Source organism: Choloepus didactylus, chromosome Y, assembly GCF_015220235.1.
Source record: "Choloepus didactylus isolate mChoDid1 chromosome Y, mChoDid1.pri, whole genome shotgun sequence".
NCBI lineage: Eukaryota > Metazoa > Chordata > Mammalia > Pilosa > Megalonychidae > Choloepus > Choloepus didactylus.
Window position 1 is genome coordinate 27,240,812 of NC_051335.1, and position 13,139 is coordinate 27,253,950.

Consider the following 13,139-nt stretch of genomic DNA (forward strand, 5'->3'; position numbering starts at 1 on the left):
TTTGTCTTGCCAGATTGCCCTGGCTAGCACTTCCAGCACAATGTTGAATAACAGTGGTGACAGCAGGCATCCTTGTCTTTTTCATGATCTTAGAGGGAAGGCTTTCAGTCTCTCACCGTTGAGCACTAAGCTGGCTGTAGGTTTTTCATATATGCTCCTTATCACATTGAGGAAGGTTTCTACGGTTCCTACCTTTTGAAGGGCTTTTATCAAAAAGGGATGTTGGATTTTGTCAAATGCTTTTTCAGCATCTATTGAGATTATCATTTAATTTTTCTCTTTTGATTTGTTAATACATTGTAATACATTGAATGCTTTTCTTATGTTGAACCATCCTTGCATGTGTGGAATGAATCCCACTTGGTCATGGTGTATGATTTTTTTAATGTGTCTTTGGATTCAATTTGCACGTATTTTGAGAATTTTTGCATCGATATTTATTAGGGTGATAGGCCTGCAGTTTTCCTTTTTTGTAGCATCTTTGCCTGGTTTTGGTATTAGACAGATGTAGCTTCATAAAATGAGTTAGGTAGTGTTCCATTTTCTTTCATGTTTTGAAAGAATTTAAGTAAGATTTGGGTCAGTTCTTTTTGGAAAGTTTTGTAGAATTCCCCGGTGAAGGCACCTGGCTCTAGGCATTTATTTGTGGGAAGCTTTTTGATGAATCATTGGATCTCTTTGCTTGTGATTATTTGGTTGGGGTCTTCTAATTCTTCTCTCATGAGACTTGGTTGTTCATGAGTTGCCAGGAAATTGTCCATTTCCTCTAAATTGTCCAGTTTTCTAGCATACAGTTGTTCATAGTATCCTCTTATAATTTTTTAAATTTCTTTGGGATCTGCAGTAATGTCACCTTTCTTATTCATTTTTTTTGTTTATATGGGTCTTCTCTCCTTTTGATTTTGTCAGTCTAGCTAGGTGCTGTCAATCTTGTTGATCTTCTCAAAGAACCAACTTTTGGTGTTATTTATTGTCTCTTTTTTTTGGTCTCTAGGTCATTTATTTCTGCTTTAATCCTTGTTATTTCTTTTCTACTACTTGGTTATGATTGGCTTGCTGTTCATTTTCTAGCTTCTTCAGTTGATCCATTAGTTCTTTGATTTTAGCTCTTTCTTACTTTTCCATGTATGCATTTAGTGCTATAAATTTCCCTCTCAGTACTGCTTTTGCTACATCCCATAGGTTTTGGTATGTTGTGTTCTCATTATTATTCTTCTCTATATATTTACCAATTTCTCTTGCTGTTTCTTCTTTAACCCACTGATTGTTTAGGAGTGTGTTTTTTAACCTCCAGGTATTTGTGAGTTTTCTGTCTCTGATTGTTATTGACTTCTAAGTGTATTCCATTGCAGTCAGAGAATGTACTTTGAATAATTTCAGTTTTTTAAAATTTATTGAGCCTTGTTTTATGTCCCAGTATATGATCTATTCTGGAGAAAGTTTCATAATCACTAAAGAATGTGTATCCTGGTGATGTGGGATGTAATGTTCTATATATGTCAGTTAAATCCAATTCATTTATCAGATTGTTTAGGTTTTCAATTTCCTTGCTGGTCTCGTGTCTCATTGATGTATCTATAGGAGAGAATGATATGTTGAAGTCTCCCACAATTATTGTGGAAACATCCATTGCTCCCTTTAGTTTTGCCAGTGCTTTTCTAATGTATATTCTGGCTCGTTGATTGGGTACATAAACACTTATGGTTGTCATTTCTTCTTGTTCAATTGCCCCTTTTGTTAGTATGTAGTGGCCTTCTTTGTCTCTCTTAACATCCTTGCATTTAAAGTCTATTTTATCTGAGGTTAATATTGCTACTCCTGCTTTCTTTTGGCTGTAGCTTGCATGGAATAATATTTTACATCCTTTCACTTTCAATTTCTTTGTGTCCTTGTGTCTAAGATGAGTCTCTTGTAAGCAATATACTGATTATTCATTTTTTTGATCCATTCTGACAAGCTGTATCTTTTGATTGGGGAGTTTAATCTATTTACATTCAGCATTATTACTGTGAAGGTATTTCTTGAATCAGCCATCTTATCCTTCCATTTATGTTTTTAAGATACATTTTTCCCTCATTCTCTTAATGCCCTTTAATACACCCGTAATGAACCTCTTTAGTACTGAACCTTTCTCCATATCTCTCTCTCCTTTCTTTGTTCCTCTGTTGGTATGGGTCTCTTTAGTATCTCAAGCAGGGCAGGTCTCTTGTTTTTAAAATGTAGTCTTGCAAATTCTTCCTTATTGTCTTCCAGAGTTTTCTTCATGTCCTTTGTGTCCTGAGCCAGGGCATTGATATCTGTGTGTACTTTTTGATTATTTTCTCCAAGTTCTGTGTCTCCTCTGGTTTTTGAATTTGGACATTGGGTTATCCATATTTTCTGGTTTCTTCATATACTTTATAATTTTCTTTTTTTTTTTCCCTCTTTGCATTTGCTTACCTTGTGTTCCAGTTTGCTAATGCTGGCAGAATTCAAACCACTAGAAATGGATTGGCTTTTAAAAGGGGGGTTATTTGGCTACAATGTTACAGACCTAAGATCATAGATTGTCCAAGGTAATGCATCAACAATCAGGTACCTTCACTGGATGATGGCCAATGGCATCTGGAAAATCTCTGGTAGCTGGGAAGGCACATGGCTAGCATCTGCTCCAAGTTCTGGTTTCAAAATGGATTTTTCCCAGCATGTTCCTCTCTTGGCCAAAGCCCCTCTTCAAAATGTCACTTTCAGTTGCTCTTGGGGCATTTGTTCTCCCTTATCTTCTCCAGAGCAAGAGTCTGCTTTCAATGGCTGTCTTCAAACTGTCATCTGCAGGTCCTCTCTTAGCTCCTGTGTGTTTTTCAAAGTTTCCCTCTTGGCTGTAGCAAGCTTGCTCCTTCTATCTGAGCTTATACATTGCTCTAGTAAGCTAATCAAGGTTGATGCTGGATGGGAAGGGCCATACCTCTGTGGAAATTATCCAATCAGAATTATCACCCACGTTTGGGTGGGTCACATCTCCATGGAAACAATAAAAAATTACAATCTAATCAACACTAATATGTCTGCCTACACAAGATTACATCAAAGGTAGTGGCATTTTGGGGGACACAATCCATTAAAACCAGCACATTCAGCCCTTTTGGCTCTCTGAGCAGCACCATGGTGGTTGGCAAGAACAAGCGCCTTACAAAAGGTGGCAAAAAAGGAGCCAAGAAGAAAGCACCAGCAATGTTTAATATAAGAAATATTGGGAAAACACTAGTTACAAGGACTCAAGGAACCAAAATTGCATCTGATTCCCTTAAGGGTTGTGTTTTTGAAGTGAGCCTTGCTGATCTGCAGAATGATGAATTTGCATTTAGAAAATTCAAGCTAATTACTGAGGATGTGCAGGGCAAAAACTGCCTAACCAACTTCCATGGCATGGATCTTACCCATGACAAAATGTGTTCTATGGTCAAAAAATGGCAGACCATGATTGAAGCTCATGTCAATGTCAAAACTACCGATAGTTATTTGCTTCATCTTTTCTGTGTTGGTTTTACCAAAAAATGCAACAATTAGATTCAGAAGACCTCTTATGCTCAGCACCAACAGGTCCGCCAAATCCAGAAAAAGATGATAGAAATCATGACCTGAGAGGTGCAGACAAATGACTTGAAAGAAGTGGTCAATAAATTGACTCCAGAAGCATTGGTAAAGACATAGGAAACGATTGCCAATCTATCTATCCTCTCCATGATGTGTTTGTTATAAAAGTAAAAATGCTGAAGAAGCCCTAGTTTGAATTGGGAAAACTCTTGGAGCTTCACGGTGAAGGTAGTAGTTCTGGAAAAGCAACTGGAGATGAGACAGGTGCTAAAGTGGAACGAACTGATGGTTATGAGCCACCAGTCCAAGAATCTGTTTAAAATTCAGACAAAATAAAGCCTTATTTGTGGGAAAAAAAACCCCAGCACATTGTACACTCTCTACCCCAAAATGACATGATCTTTCCATATACAAAATACATTCATCTCATCACAATATCACAGAAACTTAAATCATTTCAGTAATAATAGGTAAGTACAAGATCCCATCAAAATCAGTTACAAGCATGGTGCATCCAAAAGCAAAATTCCCCTCTGGCTCTGTACCTGTGAAACCTAAGTTATCTGCTTCCAATAGACAAAGGAGGGACATTCATAGGATAAACATTCCCATTGCCATAAGGAGAAACTGAAAGGAAAACAGAGTTTAAGGGACCAAAACAGTTCCTAAAACCCACAGGGCAAACTCCATTAGATTTCAAAGTCTGGGAGTCATTTATCCTTGGGGTTTGAGAGAGCAGAAGTCTAACCCTTCCTGAGAACCTTTGTGGCAGCCCTTTTCTCTCCAAATTCTGGAGTGCATGCTCCAACATACCCACACATTAGGGAGACCACCTTCTTGGCCCCACACTCCTCAAACATCAGGGCAGCACCCAGTTTCTCTTTCATCTCTGGGGCACATGCTGAACCCCTTCAGAACAGTGGGGTGGCATTCAGGCTCTCCCTAAACCCCTGGGAATATGCTCCACCCTCTTTGCGGCCTGGAGTGGCAGAACTCTTACTGAACATCGAGGCAGAAGGATCACCCTTGACCTCTGGGGCAAACTCGGCCTTTCTGTGTGTGGGCCACTCCACTCTCCCAGCACAAGACCTCTTGACTCCAGACCTCAACCTCCATTTTCCTTCAATTTGGTCCTTTTCTGTCTACTGCAGTCTAGACCAGCAGCAGCTCCATCTATAAAGATCTAAAAAAAAAATTCTGTTGGCTTTGCATGAAGCACACAGGGTTCAAAGTCATCAGACAATAGGACTTTCCACAAATCCTTTCTGGATAACTCCATCTCCAATTCTGGATTGCACTGAAATGGTGGTTGGGTTCCATGTTTGGTTAAATCCTCATGCTGTGCTGTAGCTTCTGGTTTTCCGCCCCCTGGAAGCCTGGAATTTTCCAGACCATCAGTTTCTGGTTTCTTTGAATTCAGGAGTTCAGTTTTAAGTTTATCTCTGTCCTTCTGCATTTTACTACAGGCTGCAAGTAGAAGCCAGGCTACTTCTATATTTTGCTTGGAGATCTCATCAGCTAATATTCCAGGTTGTTGCTTCCAAATTTTGCCCTCTGTCCAAAACCAGGACTCAATTATGCCAAATTCTCTGCCACTTTAAAACAAGGATCACCTTCCTTCCAGTTTGCAACAACACATTCATCATTTATGCTCAAGGCCTTATGGGAACTATCGTTAGAGTCCATATTTCTACCAACAGTCTCTTCAAAGCTGTTTAGGCCTTTTCTATCAAGCTCTTCACAGTTCTTCCAGAGTCTTCCCCTTATCCATTTAAAAATCCATTCCAACATGTTTGGTATTTGCAAACTCACCAGCACCCCACTTCCAGTACCAAAGTCTGTTCTGGTTTGCTAATGCTGCTCAAATGCAAAACACTAGAAATGGATTGGCTTTCAAAAGGGGGTTTATTTGGTTACAAAGTTACAATCTTAAGGCCATAAAGTGTCTAAGGTAATGCATCAACAATCAGGTGCCTTCACTGGAGGATGGCCAGTGGTATCCAGAAAACCTCTGTTAGCTGAGAAGGTACATGGCCAGTGTCTGCTCCAAGTTCTGGTTTCAAAATGGCTTTCTCCAAGTATGTTCCTCTCTAGGCTGAAGCTTCTCTTCAAAATGTCTCTCTCAGTTGCTCTTGGGGCATTTGTCCTCTCTTAGATTCTCTGGAGCAAGAGTCTGCTTTCGACGGCCATCTTCAAACTGTCTCTCATGTGCAGCATCTCTCTCAGCTTCTGTGCATTATTCAATGTGTCCCTCTTGCCTGTAGCAAGCTTGCTTCTTCTGTCTGAGCTTATATAGTGCTCTAGTAAACTAATCAAGTCCCACACTGGATGGGCAGGGCCACACCTCCATGGAAATGATCCAATCAGAGTTATCACCCACAGTTGGGTGGGTCACAGCTCCATGGAAGCACTCAATCAAAGAATTAAAATCTAATCAACACTAATACATCTGCACACACAAGATTACATCAAAGATAATGGCATTGTGGGGGACATAATACATTCAAACTGGCACACCTTGATATGGTTCTTTTAGGATATGCAGAATTATTTCAACATTTATCTGTAACTTTGCAGAGCTACAGGTTGGTGGAATGCACTTTCCCTGACCTACCAGCAGATGTCCCTCTTGAGCCACCTGTTATCCTCAAGCCAGTTCTCACCCAACTTCATCCATGCACTGAGTTGGTGTACTAACCATGTCAAAATCCAATCAGTGCACCAATTTTCTGTGTGCACTGGGAATTGCCAGCCCTGTGGGTCGGGGTCATGCCTTGTGCAGTTTGGCAGTGAGTTCACTCCAGGTCACAGTGGTCCCGGCTCTTCCTGGGGTTGCTGGTGGTGTACTCTAGAGCTCAAGAGCTGTGCATCTCACCTTTCAGTTGAAATGCCTCACAGCTCCTCTCTGCCATGCACCCACTAGTCCCTGGGATTGGGGGAAGGCTCCTGTTACTTTTGTGCATCACCCCTGCCTCTAGGCTGTGCACACTGCAGGCTTCTGTGGAGGAAGTGAAGACACTGTCACAGGCCTGCTGATTTCCAAATTCCCTCAAGGAAGCTCTCAGCCATGGGGATTTGAAGGGTCATCTCCCCAGCCAACTGCAAAGATGGATGTTTGGAGCATGGAAAGCTGCTCCATTCCACACTCCTCTTCCTGCTTCAACTGCCAATCCCTGGTGCAGGGGCTCTTGGCTGTGGGTCTGAGAAGGGTTACTACCCAAAGCAAGTGCTGAGGAGGGTACCTGGAGCATGGAAGGTTGCTCACATCTGGTTGCTCCCTCCACACTCATCCACCAGCTCCAACTGCCCATTCCTGAGTGGCATTGTGTGTGGAACACTCACTGGTTTTAAATGCAGTCTCTCAGCTTCTCCAAGTACACACTTACTATAGGTGTAGATGTTCCTGCTTAACAAGTGGAATCCTGGAACTGCTGTTGTGGAGCACTTTCTGTCCTTTATCTAATGTTTTTTGTGGAGGAGGGTTTTGTTCTGTCTCTCCTAATCTGCCATCTTCCCAGAAGCTCAGCCCTAGTTTTCTTATAAGCATTTTCTAAATGGGACTATAGAATATTTGTCCTTTTGTTTCTGGCTTATTTCACTCAACATAGTGTCCTCTAGGTTCATTCATCTTATTGCATGCTTCAGGACTTCATTCCTTTCTGTAGCCACACCATACTCCATCATATGTATATACCACATTTCACCCTTTTGCTCATCCATAAATGGAGCCTTCATCCATCTCCATACAATGGCAATCATGAATAATGCCACTGTAAACATCAGTGTGCTAATTCCTAATCATGTCCCTGCTTTCAGTTCCTCTAAGTACACTCCTATTAACATGATTGCATGCTTATATGGAGACCCCATATCTAGCCTCCTTTGGATCCACCACACTGCCTTCCAGAGGGGCTGCACCTTTCTATTTCCCTACCAAAACTGATATACCTCTCTCTCCACATCTTCTACAGCACTTGTATCTTTTTGTTTGCTTATTTATTTATTTATTGAATGTGTAGATTTTATTGAGATATATTCACCTATGTTGTATACTATCCACAGTATATAATCAATGTCTGACAGTATCCTTACTTAATTGTGTAATCTTCACTTTCAATTGGAGACAATTTTCATTGCTCCAAAGAGAAAAATAACAGATAGACACTATCACCAAATAAAGAAAACCCCAAACACCCCATCTCATTTCCTTTCCAAGTATTTACCCCTAGTATTGGTGTGGAACTGGTAAGGCATTATTCTTAAATATAGCCCATAGCATGTAATAGGTAATTTCCCCCCATATCCCACTCTATCATTAACTCTTTGCACAAGTGTCATACATTTGTAGTAGTTCATGCATGAACTTATTTATATTTATAGTGTTAATCAGTAAGATACGTGACATTAGACAACCTCTTTCAATCAAATTCACCTTCAATGTGACACTATTACTTATAATCCCAATAATGAACTATCATAACCTCTATCCATTCCCAAAATTTAAATTCAACCTCATTAACAATCTTGTACATACAAGGTAACCACTCCCTTTTTATAACTTCGTTCTACCTCTAGATCCCCTATAGTCTACATTATAAGACTCCATCATAGCCTGTGGAGAATGCAGGGGTATTGGCCTACCCCACCTCCATGGTTGCTAACATGACCACAGACATAGGGGACTGGTGGTTTGATGGGTTGAGCCCACTACCATAGGTTTTACCCTTGGGAAGATGGTTGCTGCAAAGGAGAGGCTAGATCTCCCTATAATTGTGCCTAAAAGCCTTCTCCCGAATGCCTCTTTGTTGCTCAGATGTGGCCCTCTCTCTCTGGATAAGCCAACTTGAAAGGTGAAATCACTGCCCTCCCCCCTACGTCGGATCAGACACCCAGGGGAGTAAATCTCCCTGGCAATGTGGAATATGACTCCCGGGGAGGAATGTAGACCTGGCATCGTGGGATGGAGAACATCTTCTTGACCAAAAGGGGGATGTGAAAGGAAATGAAATAAGCTTCAGTGGCAGAGAGTTTCCAAAACGAGCCAAGAGGTCACTCTGGAGGGCACTCTTACGCACACTTTAGACAACCCTTTTTAGGTTCTAAAGAATTGGGGTAGCTGGTGGTGGATACCTGAAACTATCAAACTACAACCCAGAACCCATGAATCTCTAAGACAGTTGTATAAAAATGTAGCTTATGAGGGGTGACAATGGGATTGGGAAAGCCATAAGGACCACACTCCACTTTGTCTAGTTCATGGATGGATGAGTAGAAAAGTGGGGGAAGGAAACAAACAAAGCCACCCAGTGTTCTGTTTTTACTTTAATTGCTCTTTTTCACTTTAATTATTATTCTTGTTATTTTTGTGTGTGTGCTAATGAAGGTGTCAGGGATTGATTTAGGTGATGAATGTACAACTATGTAATGGTACTGTAAACAATCGAAAGTACGATTTGTTTTGTATGACTGCGTGGTATGTGAATATATCTCAATAAAATGAAGATTAAAAAAAAGACTCCATCATAAGACTATACATTATAAGACTATAAGACTATACATTACAAGACTATATAAGACTATACATTATAAAAGTTTATATTTTCTAGGTTGTTCATGTTAGTGAAATCATACAATACCTTTTTTTGTGTGTGTCTGGCTTATTTCATTCAGCATTATGTCCTCAAGGTCCATCCATGTTGCACACTTCAGGACATCATTCCTTCTTACTGCTGCATAAAATTTCATCATATGTATATCCCATATTTTGTTTGTCCACTCATTTGTTGATGGACACTTGGATTGCTTCCATGTTTTGGCAATTGTGAATAATGCTGCTATAAACATCAGTGTGCAAATGTCTGTTCATGTCACTGCTTTCAGATCCTATGGGTATATACTGAGTAGTGGAATTGCCTGGTTTTAGGACAACTTGATATTAATTTTCTGAGGAGGAGCCAAACTGTCTTCCGCAGTGGATGTCCCATTTTACAGTCCCACCAGCAGTGAATAAGTGTTCCAATTTCTCCACATCCTGTCCAACATTTGCAGTTTTCTGTTTGATTTATAGCAGCCATCCTTATAGGTATGAGATGATATCCTGTGATTTTGATTTGCATTCCCTAATAGCTAATGAAGATGAACATCTTTTCATGTGCTTTTTAACCATTTGTTTTTCCCTTTTGGAAAAATGTCTATCTATATATTTTGCCCATTTTACAATTGTGTTGTTTGTGCTTTTGTTGTTGAGTGTAGGATTTCTTTATATAAACTAGATATCAATCCCCTATCAGATAAATGCTTTCCAAATATTTTCTTCCACTGAGTTGGCTGCCTCTTCATCTTTTTGACAAAATCCTTTTGGGCACAAAAGTGCTTAATCTTGAGGAGTTCATATTTATATATATCTTTCTTTGTTCTTTGTGCTTTGGCTGTAAGGTCTAAGAATCTACTTCCTATCACAAGGTCTTGAAGATGTTTCCCTATATTTTCTAGGAGTTTTACGATACTAGCTCTTACATTTCAGTCTTTGATCCACTTTGAGTTAATCCTTGTATAAGGTGTGAGGTAGGGGTCCTCTTTAATTGCTTTGAAAAAAATGGATATCCAGTTCTCCCAGCCCAATTGATTAGAGACTATTCTGTTCTATTTCAGTGGGTTTGGGAGCCTTGACAAAAATCAATTGACCTTGCCTAGATATCACTGAAGACTGAGACAGTGATCAAATGGTAGGGAGGAGTAGCAACATAGAAGATAGGACTTAACAAAGCATGGTGACTACTGAATCATTATATAGATATTTCTTTTTAGTCTCCAGTGTATTAGAACAGCTAGAAGGAAATAATTGAAACTGTGGAACTGTGACCTATACCATATATTGAAATTTGCTCTATCAAACTTGGTAAACCTGTACTTTGAGAGTTATTACTTTTCTGTATATATATTATATTTCACAGTAAAAATGTATAAAAAAAAATAAGTTGGCCATAGATCTGAGGGTGTATTTCTGAACTCTCAATTCAATTCCATTGGTCAATATGTCTATGTTTGTGCCAATACCATGCAGTTTTGACCACTGTGGCTTTATAATAAGCTTTAAAGTCAGGAAGCATAAGTCCTCCTACTTCCTTCTTGTTTTTTTAGGATGTTTTTGGCTATTTGAGATCCCTCCCCCTTCCAAATAAATTTGATAATTAACTTTTCTAAGTTTCCAAAGTAAGTTGCTGGAATTTAGATTAGAATTACCTTGAATCTGTAGATCAAATTGATATCTTGACAACATTTAACCTTCCTATCCATGAGCACGGAATGTCTTTCCAACTATTTAGGTCTTCTTTGATGTCTTTTAGCAATGTTTTGTAGTTTTCAGTGCACACGTCTTTTATATTCTTGGTTGAGTTTATTCCTAGATACTTGATTCTTTTGTTTGTTATTATGAATGTAATTATTTTCTTAATTGCCTCCTCAGGTCATTACTAGTGTATAGAAACACTACTGATTTTTGTGCATTAATCTTATATCCCACCACTTTGCTGAATTTGTTAGCTCAAGTAGGTTTGTCATAGATTTCTTGAGATTTTTGAAATATAGGATCATGTTACTGCAAATAATGAGAGTTTTACTTCTTCCTTTCTGATTTAGATAACTTTTCTCTTTTTCTTGCCTAGTTGCTCTAGCTTGAACATCTAGCCCAATGTTGAATAATAGTGGTGACAGTGGGCATCCTTGTCTTATTCCTGATCTTAAGGAGGGGGAAAGTTTTCAGTCTCTCACCACTGAGTATGATGCTGGCTGTGGGTTTTTCACATCTGCAGTGTCAGTCACAAGATTTTCACAATTACACAGTTACACCATAAAAGCCTTATAGTTTGTATAATTCTTTTTATGTGCTATTGGATTCAATTTGCCAGTATTTTGTTGAGCATTTTTGTATCTATATTCATTAGGGAGATTGGTTTCTAGTTTCCCTTTCTTGTAGTACCTTTATCAGGTTTTGTTATAAGAGTGATGTTAACATAATAGAATGAGTTAGGTAGTATTCCTTTTTCTTCTATTTTTTGGAAGATTTCAGGAGGCCTGGTGTTAGTTCTTTATAGTATGTTTGGTAAAATTCCCCTGTGAAATCATCTGGCCATAGCTTTTTCTTTGTTGAAAGGTTTTTTGTTGATTTTTTAAATTAAGTTAAGTTTTATTGAAATATATTCACATACCATACAATCACCCATGGTGTACAATCAACTGGTTACAGTATCATCATATAGTTATACATTCATCACCCCAATCCATTTTTGAAAATTTGCTGTATATCAGAAAGAATCAGAATCAGAATAAAAAATAAAAATATAAAAGAACACCCAAACCATCCACCATCCAACCCTACTTTTCATTTGGTTTCTGTCCCCATTTTTCTACTCATTCATCCATACACTGGATAAAGGGAGTGCAAAACACAAGGATTTCACACTCACACTGTCACCCATTGTAAGCTACATTGTTATACAGTCATCTTCAAAAGCACAGGCTACTGGGTTGGCGTTTATAATTTTAGGTATTTACTTCTAGCAATTCCAATACATTAAAACCTAAAAAGTGTTATCTATATAGTGTATAAGAATGTCCACCAGAGTGACTGCTCAACTTCATTTGAAATCTCTCAGCCACTGAAACTTCATTTCATTTTGCTTCCCCCTTTTGGTCAAGAAGGTGTTCTCAATCCCATGATGCCAGATCCAGATCCATCCCTGGGAGTCATATCCTGCATTTCCGGGGAGATTTACATCCCTGGGAGTCAGGTCCCATGTAGTGGGGAGGGCACTGAGTTCACTTGCCAAGGTGGCTTATCTAGAGAGAGAGGGACACATCTGAGCAAGAAAGAGGTACTCAAGGGGAGAATCTTAGGCACAATTATAAGTGGGTTTAGCCTCTCCTTTGCAATAATGAGCTTCATAAAGGCAGGTCCCATGATAGGGGGCTTGGCACATCAAAGTGCCAGTCCTCAATGTTTGCAAGAACATCAGTAACAGTCCAGGTGAGGAAGTCCAACACTTCCACATTTTCCCCCAGCTCCATAAAGGGGTCCTGCATACATATTTTTATTCTCTGCCCAAATTACCATGGGATGTGTCACTATTTCACCCTAACCTATACTAACTCATTTCTAATTCAAAGTTCCATGTAATTGTGATGTTTGAACAAACTGACTGTAGACATCATACTATTTAGAAAATATAAATCCTGCACCAAATAAACATCTCCTCCTCTTGGTCTCATATGGAGTTTGAAGTTTTAACACACAGTCAGTTTCAACCTTCGATCTTTGGCTTGATTTGCCCTAGTCTTAAACAGATCTGCTTCATTCCTATCTCTAATTGAAGTCTGGGCTTTTCTTCAGCTTTTTTTTAAACAGTTGCTGTATGCACTAATACTGACATTCATATCTGCTGAGATCTAGCTCTGAGTTTCAGGTGTCACAGAGATACTCAATTTTCCAGAGACCAATCAGGTTATACACAAAGGGATCAGCATCTCAGAGTCTGGAGACAGCCATTACAATTCAGGAATAGATGTGA

The 13,139-nt window shown here is 39.2% G+C and overlaps 1 pseudogene; it reads left to right on the top strand.

The window, feature by feature from the left end:
- The first annotated feature begins 3,141 nt into the window (after window positions 1-3,141).
- Window positions 3,142-3,919, top strand: LOC119524281 (annotated as a pseudogene).
- The last annotated feature ends 9,220 nt before the right edge of the window (window positions 3,920-13,139 follow it).